Below are 13,673 nucleotides of genomic sequence, written 5' to 3' on the forward strand. Positions count from 1 at the left end.
AAGAGCGCTTATAGATTCGTAGTTCGAATTACCGACCCGATAAATTAATGTTTTATCGGGTTCATGTAAGCAAAGCCGGGTGCAAAAGCTAACAATATGTATATATTTGAAATGTGCTAATTGAGCTCTTTCAAATGATATACAACACGCCATCATTACTTATTTTTATTTTTTTGGTTCGTGCCTTTATGACCTCTAGAGGGCGCCGTGTTCCTTTTTTTGTGACGTCATATAGCCTATAACCAGCGGACGCTTAAGACGATTCGAATGACATATCGTTTGTCAAATTATAATGCGTACTTTAGGAGTTCTGAGGGAACAAATGAACATACATACATACATACCCACATACATACCGGTCAAAATCATAACCCTCCTTTTGCGTTGCCGTAGTCGGGTAATAAAAGAAAACACAAAATAAGATTAAAGTGCCACGAAATTTGATGTTCATAAGCGCATTGTTATGCTTACTTGAATGATAAACTATCTTTATCTTTGCGAGATTTGACCCGAACATACAGCGAGGTAAATAAAAGCAAAGCTTGTAAAAATGAAGTGGGAGTGAATAAACACGTACACGTTTATGAATAAGCGATGGGATGGCCGAGTCTTCCATTTTGCCTTTCGAGTTATTACCATTGGGAAAGACTATAGCGGGACAGATAATACAGATATACACTCAGCCAGCATTATACTCTAATGATAAGGATCCTAATTGAATTTTTATTAATCTTGGGAAACCTTTTTTCTCCTATTTCAGTAAAAAAGAGCTCGTGATATAGAATAGAATAGAATAGAAAAAGTTTATTTGGTGTCAAAATAAAACCTAACCTAAAATACATCTTACTCTAATACATACTAACACCAAAATGGATGCCACTCAGGATTTGCCGATGGCTAAGATACTTAGCCATGGCGCTGGTTTTCAGGGCAACCAGATAGAAAAACACGTATTAATGGTTTATTTACCGAATACACATTAATAAGAAGCACTAAAAAACTGAGATGGCGTTCGTAGCATCTGAAAATGAAGTGGGAGTGAATAAACACGTACCCGTTTATGAATAAGCAAGGGTATGGCCGAGTCTTCCATTTTGCCTCTCGAGTTATTACCATTGGGACAGACTATAACGGTACAGATGTACAGTCAACACGCGGGATTGTTATGTCATTTAGGGTTCTTGCTAAATTAGAAATTCTATGGCGTAAGTATTGAACAACCAATTTAGCTAGGGCCCTAAATGGCTCAACAATCGCAGAGCGTGATAGTACACTTAGCCCTAATTATAAGGATCCTCATCGATTTTTTATTCATCTTGGGGGACCTTTTTTCTCCAATTACAGTAAAAAGAGCTCGTGGTATAATGGTTTATTTAATTTTACTGAATAGGTACACGTTAATAAGAAGCACAAAAAAACTGAGATGGCGTTCGTAGCATCTGAAAATGAAGTGGGAGTGAATAAACACGTGGCCCGTTTATGAATAAGCAAGGGTATGGCCGAGTCTTCCATTTTGCCTCTCGAGTTATTACCATCGGGACAGACTATAGCGATACAGACGTACACTCAGTATTAACCTTTTGTCTGTATATAATAAGGATTCTGAGCAAATGTTTAGTAATTTTTTTGCATATTTCTAGAACGACTTTTTCTTCTCTATACAATACAATCGAGGTTTAAACACTTTGAATCCACGATTGCTTACTTACACCCAGCTTATTATCTTAAGCTTAAAACTTGGTAAGAGTTATTGCAACTGAAACATTATTTGTCCGATGTTTCATTTGCCAAATTGTCATATTTAATTGTACGAGTTTTATTTTCAAAAACCGTGGCAAAAAAAAAGAATCCTATTTGGCCAAATGAAACATCTTGACAAACATTTTTCGAAGTTGTAATAACCTTGGTAACTTACGTGACTTAAGTCGAGTGGACTATCTATTCTGTTCTGTGGCAGCACTCTGCTCCAAGGAGCCGACATTGAAAAGTGTACATTTTTAATGTAATAAGCTGTGATCGCTCAGCTGGGATGCCTCTCGCGGCTCGATTCAGACCCAATCTTCTGAAAGGTTTACTATTATGTAAGTTTCTCGCGTTTTTCAAACTTTTTATTAACATACTACAAATAAATATTCCTTTTAAGAATGGCTAAATATTACGCATGATGATAACGCGATTACGATTCGTTTTCATTGTTTATAAGTGGTAAAGAGTAAGTATATGTACATTTACTATGTTTGTTATTTTATTTGCTAAGACAAACGTCAATTAATATACAGTTAAATAAACAGAGAAATTTTAGTAAGATTAAAAATAATAAAACAAACCCTATAAATATGTATACCACGTCCTACAAGTCACTGCCGGTAGGCAGTGTGCCCAGAAAGCTGGCCGCATTGCAACGTTGAATGGCAATGCTAATGCGTTGAGCAAAATACTGGCCAGCCCTCTGGACATCATCATCATATCAGCCAGTGGACGTCCACTGCTGGACATAGATTAGTAGACTGCCTCCTCCAAAGAGTGCCACAATGACCAGTCTTGCGCCACCCGCATCCAGCGGACTCCCGCGACCTTTACCAGATCGTCAGTCCACCTTGAGGGGGTCTACCCACGCTGCGCCTTCCGGTACGTGGTCGCCACTCGAGAACCTCTCTGCCCCATTGGCCATCGGTTGTACATGCAAAGTGCCCCGCTCACTGCCACTTATGTTTAGCGATTCGGTTACATCGGTTACTTTGGTTCTGCTGCGGATCCTTAGCCCTTTGGTCCCTTGTGTAAAATACAATAAATTCCGTCGGTGTTATGCATTAAATAAATGTTTTTCTATTTCCTAAAACATTATCCATAAAACGGTGAAAATGGCCGTCTAACAGTATTCCATGGCATTTTATTATGCTTTTATTGGCACTCCGCGGCATAACGCTAAAGGGTTATCGTAAACATTTAGAGTACGTAGCGTTGCAGCGGCACTTGCCTAATGATGGGACATTCCAATGTTCCCGGGAACATTCCTGTGAACATTGGAAATGATAGCTTAAGGTGACAGTCCATTTCCAACGACAGCTGCAATACTGTTCATTTTACTAAGGAAATTGACAATTACATCGATGCGTTCAGTACTGGTAGTGCAGCTGCGGTTAGAAATGGAATGTTACCATTATTGTTAACATTCCCGATTTTTGATCACACAAACACTTAAAGTACATTAAGCGGCAACATGGCTTTTGGCTTATGAAGCCGATTTGCCCGCCCTTACCCGGATTCGAACCCGGGACCATCAGCTTCATAGGCAGGGTCACTACCCACTAGGCCAGACCGGTCCAAATTAATGGAATATACTTGTACATCACTAAAGCCGGCGCATTTAGTTTGGTCGTTAGGATAAAAGCGTTGGCCGGTTACCGGCGGCATAAGTGACGGCCGCGGTACTAATGTAACTCGATAAAAAAAAATTCGCGCCGCCCAATGTCTATTATGATGTAGGTGTCTATAGTGTCTACACTCACTGCGGTATTCGAACTTCAAGATATTCACAAAGAGACGACACGTACTAGATCCATTCTAGATACGTTATAGTTTAGATATCAACTAGTTCTATTTTGCAGCGTAATTCGGGTAACCAATGTCACTTTTGCGTTAGACAGCGTAAGATATCTATTAGATGTGAATTGGATCTCTAAGTCATATCTTGTGGAAATCGTTCGAGAGTATCTCTAGAATCGCGCAAATGTCAAATTTGACAGGTGAGATCTTAAACATATCGTTATCGTATCTTGGTGATGTCTAAAAGATATCTAATAGATATCTATTTCAAAATCCGAATCGGGCCCTCAGTTTCGATGGAATGTCAACCTTTATTAAAAAATAGTAGCTCTTATTATTTTTTAAGGTAAAATAATGATATTTAAGCGCGTTAGACCTGTGTATGATTATTATATTATTATAATTAGTACATTTAAAACTCAGGAACAAATATTTGTGATAAACACACAAAAAATCCCAAAATATGGAAGAATCTGGGATCTGGAAGAAATACCATTCAGGGATAAGTTCGCCTTCGTTGTATATAATTGACTCTGTAACTGTGTTTCTCGTGTTTTTATTTCTATGTACAATAATGTAAATACATACATAAAATGCCTAACCAGGATTGGAACGTGCGTTCTGCTGTCTTTGTAGGGTCACTAGTTTGTTTATTACTTTTGCTAGTTTTTGTATGCTAACACGCTTCGAATACATTTTTAGGGTTCCGTACCCAAAGGGTAAAACGGGACCCTATTACTAAGACTTCGCTGTCCGTCCGTCCGTCCGTCCATCCGTCCGTCCGTCCGTCCGTCCGTCCGTCCGTCCGTCTGTCACCAGGCTGTATCTCACGAACCGTGATAGCTAGACAGTTCAAATTTTCACAGATGATGTATTTCTGTTGCCGCTATAACAACAAATACTAAAAACAGAATAAAATAAAGATTTAAATGGGGGTCCCATACAACAAACGTGATTTTTGACCTAAGTTAAGCAACGTCGGGAGGGGTCAGTACTTGGATGGGTGACCGTTTTTTTTTGCTTTTTTTTTGTTTTTTTTTTTTGCATTATGGTACGGAACCCTTCGTGCGCGAGTCCGACTCGCACTTGCCCGGTTTTTCTATTTTTCTAGTTATCATGACGAATCTAATGTGTTATAACACGTATTTTTAGGAGTATTATCTCTAAAAGTAATAATAGGTAGAGATATTTTTCACCGTTTTCAGTTTCTCGAACAGACTATAAGTGTCACTACCGACTATTACGCTAGAAGATGCTGTCAAACTTAATAAATTCGCTAATGATTAACTCATCATCATCATCATCATCTCAGCCATAAGACGTCCACTGCTGAACATAGGCCTCCCCCTTTTTTGGGGGGTGAATGCCACAATCGCCACGCTTGGCAGGCGGGTTGGCGATCGCAGTCCAGTACACTGAATTTGAGGGACGCTGCTGCCGGTCAACCGGTGGTCTTGGACGTGGTTTAACGACATACCCGGGTCCTGGACGTAGTTTAAGGATATACCCGGGTCCAATGATGAACTCACTTCACTTTAATTAACAGTGAGTGAGTTTCGAGTTAAACAAGTAAATAGCTTGTAGGTATATGTACCTACCTACCTTCAGTGCGCTGCGGTATCTACCGATATTAATTGGATACATTTTGCTAAAACATACTTTGAGCCAAATTAAATGTTACCGTGTATTAACAACGCGGGTAAAATTAATTTTATAATGGTAGTATTAGCAAAATAATGGAATCATTACAACAGCGTTAAATATATTATAATACTCGTAGGTACATTAAAGTTAGTTAAACCCAAAAGGCTGTTTATGAGTCACATCACAAACCCAAAAAGCCGCTCCCAGATAATCGAAGTTACGATATCAGAAAAAGACTTACAGACGTGACATGAAACTTGTCAATGACACTCAAGTAACATAATATTAGGCTGTTATTAATTTTTGTTGCCAGGAATTAAACAAATAAAATAAAGCAAGCAAGCACTAAAACCAAGGCTCTATAAATTGCTACATGGACAAACCTTGTATATTATAAACCTCCTATATTAATGAAATTTTAAATTGACGGTTCCTTTAATTAATTAATCTTAGCTTTAACATTGACATTCGAATTGTGTTATATATACCTGTCTAATTTGATTAATGTGTTGTATGTCCTAGAGTTTAAGGTGTAAATTTGCATGCTACTTTGTAGTTAATCATCTGTTACCTAATAACAATATCATAAGAACCACTGTGCCATGTTTATTGCAAATAAATGAAATCTAAATCTAAGCTTTTTGTACAGGCTGATTTCTGGGTCGTGGTCTAAAACCCGTTTTTGGGAAGCGACAAGACGTCACATTGAGTAGGGTGACCAAATTGTATGCAAAAATGATTTTTCTAGTTGTCATCTGAAAAAAAAAACATTATTGGTGATAACCAATAAATAACAACATTATTAGGCTCATCTTTAAAAGCTTACTCGCCCTATTTGCTATGTTAACAAAAAGAGTATCTTTTTGCGAGTAAATCTCTGTGCCGAGCTGTGCGACATATATCAGCCGATGATGATGATTTAAACCTAGTTGTGTTAATCTTTCAAAACAACCCGTTGTCAAACTGAAGCACTAAGTAAACGAAGTAAGACCCAGTTGATTGTAATCAAGTTTAGGTACTACAACTAAGGCGCTTGTCACACCGGGGTTTAGAAGCGGTTGCTGATTACAAATTTTAAATCTTCATATTAAGGTTTACAGTAAACATTAATAAATAGTAGTGGATAATGTCAAGAAGGATAGTAGTGGACAAGTTTTGGAGTATGAAAGAAATTTTAAAAAGTGATATACCACTAAAGCTAAAGAAAAGAGTAATAGATTCGTGTTTACTCCCTACACTTACATACGGGAGTCAGACTTGGAAGTTTACATACAAGGCTAGAGAAAAAATTGGTAAATGTCAGAGAGCCATAGAAAGAAATATATTAAATATAAAATTAATACAGAAAATTAGACATGACCATATACGACAAAAAACAAAATGCATCGATGCTCTAGAATACGCATTAAGATCAAAATGGAAGTGGGCTGGTCACGTGGCAAGAATGCACGAAGAGAAATGGACTAATAGTGCCATGCCTTATGGGAAACGGTCGCAGAGATAGTTCAGAGCCGGAAACCGCTACCAACTTTTAGTATGTTGTTAGGCATGGCATTGGGTCTCCAAAACTGCCGAGAGACGGCGGCGCCGGCCACCTACTTCAGCGGAATGACGTCATCAAAATGACTCCCGCTTCGTTGCGAATATTGCATACTGCACCCAAATTATGCATAGCACATACACGTGTGGGGTATTAAATGAAAGCCAATTAAATAAACTATATTTTATTCATACAAAGTGTATCAAAATATGCAACAGTTTAAGAGAAATTTACAAAATAATAAAAATTACGTAAAAAAATATTCGATTATTTGGGTTTTACAACCAAACCAAAAGTCGGACGATAAAGCAATGTACTACAACATTAAAGATGACGTCTCAAGCCATACACTGATATCAATAAAATCAAAATTGGACCAAATATGTGGAAATTATGCATTAAAATGTAGATATTCGCCCATACAAATGCATAAAAGTTAAAAAAATCAAAATTGGTCATTTTCAGGATAATCCACATAAGCTTCTAGTATGTTATTAGCAATATGACCTGGAGTCTAAAACTGCCGGGAGACCATCGCTGTTGTTCCTCAGTTACAAATAATGACGTCATATAAATAATCACTGCCGAATTTCGTAAAATGTAAATTATAGCTATACCACGAGTCTCACATACACGTGAGTTACATGTAACGAAAGGTTATTAAATGTATTATGATTCACCTAAACATTGTTTGTAAAAAAAATGTACGGTTTCAGAGCTAGAAACAACGAAATACCACTTTTTATGGAAAAAGTAGATATGTATCAATTTTATAGCTAAACTAAAACCGTCAAAAAAAATTTGCGTATAACATTTAAAAAACTTGTTATTCAACTATATATCACAATTTAAATTTTACATTTCCGACAAAAACTGTGGAAGTTGTGGAAAAAAAACTAAAGCGCCCCAACAATTCTACCTTAATACGCTCATATTATGCAAAGAATAGTTCTATTTATCGAGTATTAAATGAATGAACATTACATAAAATACATGGAAACGACATTTTCGAATGGAACCATAATTAAAAAAATAATAATTTACTTGATTAGTAAGCAAAATATTGTTTCTTTAAGTACCTAATCTCCTCCTTTCAAAGTCGGTTAAAATGTAGCTTTTGTGACCTGGGCTACAAAGACAAATAAATTGACACCTCATTTATCAAAATCAGTTCAGTAGTTTCATGCAAACGGTACCTACACATGCACGCATAGATAGCAAATTCTGCCGTAGTCGGACAAAAAATAAAAATTCAATAATTAGACCTTTACTATTATGGCCTGGCGTGGCTTGGCATCTAACGTTGAAACTCTCAGGCCGTAGATGTTAGCAGGCCTAGCGGGCGTCGCCTCGATGAGTTAGCAAGATGCCTTATGGAGGCTTCGAATGATCAGAGGGAGGATCAGAGGGAAAATTCTGCCAGCCTTCTCAGCTCAGCCTTGAAACCCTTGCACCACTCAAGATTCCACTTTTATAAGAAGATCCTCTTTGCTTTGGGTCACTGAGCCAGTGATGTATGTATGTATAAGGCTAATCGAGGCTTAAATATATAATTATGTATTAGTGAACTGATAGGGCATTTACCTCGATAAGGCATTTTGTATTAGGCATGTACCTACTTACTGGCATGTAACTTTACATTTCTCTAATAATGTAGCGTTAGGCCATGACAATAAGAGTCTATTTCATATTAATATTTACCGCAACTACAGCAGGAACTGCTATCTACGTATGTAATTATGTATTTTTTACATGAAACAACTGAACTGATTTTGATAAATGAGGTGTCAATTTATTTGTCTTTGTAGCCCAGGTCACAAAAGTCACATTTTAACCGACTTTGAAAGGAGGAGATTAGGTACTTAAAGAAACAGTATTTTGCTTACTTATCAACTAAATTATTATTTTTTTAATTAAGGTTCCATTTTAAAATGTCGTTTTCATGTATTTTATGTAATGTTCATTCATTTAATACTCGATAAATAGAACTATTCTTTGCATAATATGAGCGCATTAAGGTAGAATTGTTGGGGCGCTTTAGTTTTTTTTCCACAACTTCTACAGTTTTTGTCGGAAATGTAAAATTTAAATTGTGATATATAGTTGAATAACAAGTTTTTCAAATGTTATACGCAAAATTTTTTTGACGGTTTTAGTTTAGCTATAAAATTGATACATATCTACTTTTTCCATAAAAAGTGGTATTTCGTTGTTTCTAGCTCTGAAACCGTACATTTTTTTACAAACAATGTTTAGGTGAATCATAATACATTTAATAACCTTTCGTTACATGTAACTCACGTGTATGTGAGACTCGTGGTGTAGCTATAATTTACATTTTACGAAATTCGGCAGTGATTATTTATATGACGTCATTATTTGTAACTGAGGAACAACAGAGATGGTCTCCCGGCAGTTTTAGACTCCAGGTCATATTGCTAATAACATACTAGAAGCTTATGCGGATTATCCTAAAAATGACCAATTTTGATTTTGTTAACTTTTATGCCTTTGTATGGGCGAATATCTACATTTTAATGCATAATTTCCACATATTTGGTCCAATTTTGATTTTATTGATATCAGTGTATGGCTTGAGACGTCATCTTTAACCCTTATCTTGGCATCGTAACACCCGTGATACATGGAACTTAAAAAAATCTAGCAGGTTCACTTTATTACCTAACACAATAATTCTGCCATCAATATGTCGAGCTACCCTCCTTACTTATAGAAAAAAATAATTGACACGAGTGTCATTGTAAATTAATTAGTAATAATCAACATGGCGCCGCGGAAACAATAGATTTCGGTTCGTACTGGAAGTTTTGCATTTATTTCTTATGTTAGTATATATTTGTCCATAATCTACATATTGATATCTTTACTGTCTCTTAGTGCATACATATTTACAATGCCTTTGAATTTAAAAACATTTAATACACAGAACTTTACATGAAACTGTTATGTATTATATTTGATACACTGCCAAGAACTCAGAAATGTACATATCGAAAGGATTGTATTACATTTAATACATTGCCAAGTCATCGTCAAAATATTTTTACAAAAATTTTTATTTTTTTTATTTTTGTGGGGTTACAAAACATGCTTCAATTATTTAATAGTAGTTGTCGTATTATTTAGTTATTATACTTTGATTTTTTTAAGTACTAGATGTTATTTAACTATATATTCGTAGGCTGTAGCATTATTGCTACGCCGTAGCCCGTAGCACGGAAAAATATGTGTATGGCAAAAAATGGACCCAAAGTAAAAAAAAATGTATTTTTTTTACTTTTAATTATTGGTTTACTGTTCACTTTTTACTCAACTTTTTGCTGACGACTTTTTTGAAACTTTACGGGATCTAATTTTCCGCCCATGTGATCAGGTATTCGTAGATATAATTTATTTTTACAGGTTTAATAGTCATCTGATGCTTTAGATTGCGTTTAATTAGCCGTAAATGCTAATTTCTGTTGCATTACATGTTTTATTTTTATTAAAATCTTAATTTTTCTTCTAAAAAGTAGGTAACTATTTTGTCGAGTTATTGGCATTGTATCAAATATGATACATATGATTTCCCGAAACTGGAAAATCCTGGATTTTTTTTCTTATTTTTTAATAGTCTAGTATGCTCAATAGGTGACAAAAAACTAAAAAAATGTTTATATTTAAGATATTTTGAGCCTTGCTAAGATAAGGGTTAATGTTGTAGTACATTGCTTTATCGTCCGACTTTTGGTTTGGTTGTAAAACCCAAATAATCGAATATTTTTTTACGTGATTTTTATTATTTTGTAAATTTCTCTTAAACTGTTGCATTTTTTGATACACTTTGTATGAATAAAATATAGTTTATTTAATTGGCTTTCATTTAATACCCCACACGTGTATGTGCTATGCATAATTTGGGTGCAGTATGCAATATTCGCAACGAAGCGGGAGTCATTTTGATGACGTCATTCCGCTGAAGTAGATGGCCGGCGCCGCCGTCTCCCGGCAGTTTTGGAGACCCAATGCCATGCCCAAGAACATACTAAAAGTTGGTAGCAGTTTCCGGCTCTGAACTATATTCCCATAAGGCATATGACTATAAGATCGTCACGCTGTGGACTAGACCAAAAGGAACGAGAAGACAGGGCAAACCAAACGCTCGTTGGGCAGACGACTTACAACGAAAAGTAAACAACTGGCAGGAAGTAGCTCAAGACAGAGATATATGGCATGATTTGGAGGAGGCCTTTACCCGAGAGGGGTCCAAACCTACTTAGTTTTAATTTATGTGGATTCAATCAATTATTTGTTAGCTAATTAGTTCAAAATTTATAACTGTATTATTTTTTTGTGTACCTATAGCTTAAGTTGGTTATGGAATAAATGGGCTTTTTATTTTATTTATTATTTATAGTGGATAATGTCTATCTAAAAAATGAGCCCTGTGCTGAAGCATATAAGCACAAAGTAAGCGACAGAAAAAGTATTAAATAGTATTGATACTTGTGAACTATTAGGTGTGGTCAGAGTTCTGTGAAATTAAAACCTCCGTAACAAATATCTATTAGGTATACTTTCTAAATATGGTGCAAGTATTAAGATGTCTTATTCCAAATGGAATTCCTGTCATCAACATGTCTTCATGACAGCTAAAAAACACTGCCTTAATATATATTCTTTTAAGTGGTTGTCAAAGTGTCAGCAGGCGTGTCTCACTCCGCAATTTCGTCGCTTTGCTACAGGTAGCTAAAAGTACATCCGTTCGGCCCCAATTTTGGGGTTTGCCATAAGCCGGGCGTGGCGCTGTCGCCACCTAGCGGCCATATCTGTGCGGATCGTAACAGACGCGTTTTGTTAGAGAGTGAGTCTTCTGTACTTAGTACTATTATTTATTCTGTGGTGTTAGCTTGGTCTAACTCTTTGAAGGTTGATCCGACCTCGGCGTCGGTGTAACAGACGCCCGAGTTTGGATATCTTGAGAAATAATTACGCCCGGTTAAAGCCTTTGTACTTGTTTGTTGTGTTAACAGACAAAACCCACAGAACTCGAATCGGATTTCTAAAGTTAGACCAAGAAAAGTCTGCAGCGATTTTGATAGCCCACGCAGTGCAAGTGTTATTTATACGTAATAATTTCATAGACGTTTGACGTTTAAAATGTTACTTGCACAGCGTGGGCTATCAAGATCATTCTTGGGGGCTGTCCATAAATTACGCCATCGACTTTTGACGATTTTTGACCCCCCCCCCCTAAAATCATCCAAAAATCATGCTTCGAATGACCCCGTTTCTTCCTACGTCATGCTACCATCGTCCGATGTCCAGACCCCGTCCCCTAATTTGAAATGACGTAATTTATGAATAGCCCCTTGGTCTAACTCTAGAAATATAAGTATATCGAACTTCAAATTAACGTGACGTAGGTACTCGTGCCTTGTGCTTTGTATTCGATAGCGTGACGAGCGTTTGTGTTATGTAGATTTTTTTGATTTGAATGGGATTTAGAACAGCGCGCACAGCGGGAGGTTTGGAAACTCAGAATCCCATACAAAATGACACTTAACGCAAACGCGTACGTCACGTCACGCTATCGAATGAAATTTACACACGGGGTACAGATTAAAACTATAAAAGATTATAGTGTAAGTTACAGTCATCAACAAAACTGCCAGTACCATCGCCCAAACTGTAAACTGACAGTTCGTAAACCTTATTACCAATGGCGTAAGGTCCAACGATGGACAATATTGCTGGTTGTATGACCTGCCAGTATGTGCATATACGAGAGTCCAGACGATTTGAGACCAGCGTTCGGATGCGGTGCAGACGTCTCATATAAAATTCAAGTTTCATTCGCGTTTGACTGAGCACCGCCACCTGCTGCGGTCATGTTTGAATGTCAAATGAAAAAAACTGGACAAGTGCGAGTTGGACTCGCGCACGAAGGGTTCCGTACCATTACGCAAAAAACGGCATAAAAATCACGTTTGTTGTATGGGGAGCCCCATTTAAATATTTATTTTATTCTGTTTTTAGTATTTGCTGTTATAGCGGCAACAGAAATACATCATCTGTGAAAATTTCAACTGTCTAGTTCTATCACAGTTCATAGCCTGGTGACAAATAGGCGGACAGAAGAGTCTTAGTAATAGGGTCCCGTTTACCCTTTGAGTACGGAACCCTAAAAAGACGAATATTATAAGCTTGTTACTTGTTTAGTCGGTAGTACCTAATACGAAGTAGAAGATCCCGGGTTCAAATCCTGGTAAAGGCATTTATTTGTTTGTTCTATGATTTCTCTGTATTTATGTATTTATCTATATCTATTTGTGATATATATCGTCGAGTACCCACAAGACAAGCTCCTCTTGCAAACCACTTCATTTCCCGACAAATAAATTAATCGTCCCTTTTGAACCAGTTTAATGTCAAAGTTGATGTTAAAGTTGATGTAAATTAAATAAGACTTTGTAGTTTTGATCCGGTTTTATAAATAAGCATATTATTTTGTCGGAATAGCTATGATATTGCGGCATGGTGAGCTAAAATGTATAAAAGCGACATAATTTATTCAAATTTTCAAAGAGAAATATTATTCTAAGTACATTTTAGTGTTTAACTTACACAAAAACATACTTTGCTAGCTTTTACGACTTCGTTGGAAAGCCGATGGTCTATACAAACTATTTTACATCGTTTTAAAATGTTCATGAAAGTTAATCCACTCTGCGAAAAATTCTCCACTCTGTGAGTACGGTGAGGAAGAGCAGACCACTGATCATAATATATCTTCCAACAGTTCTGACGCTGTCCCCTCCACTCATACTCTGGACTTGGGAAATTTTGGAAGTTGGTTCTAGATATAAAGGATTGTTATTGTTCATAAGTTTTTTGGAAATTTTTCGAAATGGCGGAGCCATAACAGTTTTGCAGAACCATA

The sequence above is a fragment of the Cydia fagiglandana genome, chromosome 9 (genome assembly GCF_963556715.1).
Source record: "Cydia fagiglandana chromosome 9, ilCydFagi1.1, whole genome shotgun sequence".
Classification (NCBI taxonomy): domain Eukaryota; kingdom Metazoa; phylum Arthropoda; class Insecta; order Lepidoptera; family Tortricidae; genus Cydia; species Cydia fagiglandana.